The 857-nt window shown below is 65.7% G+C and overlaps 1 protein-coding gene across 1 annotated transcript in view; it reads right to left on the bottom strand.

The window, feature by feature from the left end:
• Positions 1–857, bottom strand: part of AGO2 (argonaute RISC catalytic component 2) — a 57199-nt gene that overhangs the window by 17115 nt on the left and 39227 nt on the right. The window lies entirely within an intron of this gene.

Below are 857 nucleotides of genomic sequence, written 5' to 3'. Positions count from 1 at the left end.
GCCAAGGATGCGATCCGCCGCCCTTCCACTGGAGGGCAGAACGTGATGATGGCTTGCCTATACCGGGCAGCTCTTGGTTAGCCTGGGAACCTGACTGGCCGGGCAGCCTCAGTGCGGGGTAGGGCTGAGGACATGTTCAAGTCCCTCACGTCACCCCACTGCTCCCCAGTGAACTCACACCACGCTCTCTCCAATTCGTGGGGTAACTCGGTGCACCTCCAGGGGGGGCCCATGACCCAGCAGCACCAGGCCGTGTAGCCCTTCATGAGGGTGTAAATCCGGGCCCTAACCCAGACTCACAGAGGTCCACGGGTGGTTCCGGGCTGGCTCGGGGGCTCACCGTGGTGCTCACCCACGTCTGCTTTCCTCCCTTGGGAGGACCCCGCCCAACAGCCACGGTGCACCTCAGCATCGCCCTCCTGCTCTTGCCATCACTGTTCATCCTCGAACCTCCCCAGTAGCACCCTCCTGAGTGGGATGGCCGTCTTTGAGAGGCAAAGCTAGCCTCAGCCCTGTCTGTGAGCTGCGGCCTGCATGCCGGTCCCCTCCTCTGGCCCCAGCCCTCGCCCGGCCCGGCCCTGGTGATGTGCTGACACGGAGCTGGCCTGCCCACAGTGCTATTTCCAGCTGAGCAGCACCAGGGGCTGCCTCGCGTGGAGGTGCGCAGCGGGAGTTGGGGGGGTGCCCTGGCCACATGAACAGCTGCTGCTCAGCTGGGCCAGCACAGTGAGGGAGCCCCTTTCTGACCACCCGCGGCTCCCCACTCTGCTGGGCTCCCTCACAACTGGGGTGCAGACACCCTAGCCGCAACAGATGGCGAGCAGCGGGATGGGGCTGGCAGCCCCCGAGGGCCTACC

Source organism: Tupaia chinensis, unplaced genomic scaffold (assembly GCF_000334495.1).
Source record: "Tupaia chinensis unplaced genomic scaffold, TupChi_1.0 Scaffold000335_1, whole genome shotgun sequence".
In the NCBI taxonomy this organism is placed as follows: domain Eukaryota; kingdom Metazoa; phylum Chordata; class Mammalia; order Scandentia; family Tupaiidae; genus Tupaia; species Tupaia belangeri.
This window is presented reverse-complemented; position numbering and strand designations above follow the sequence as displayed.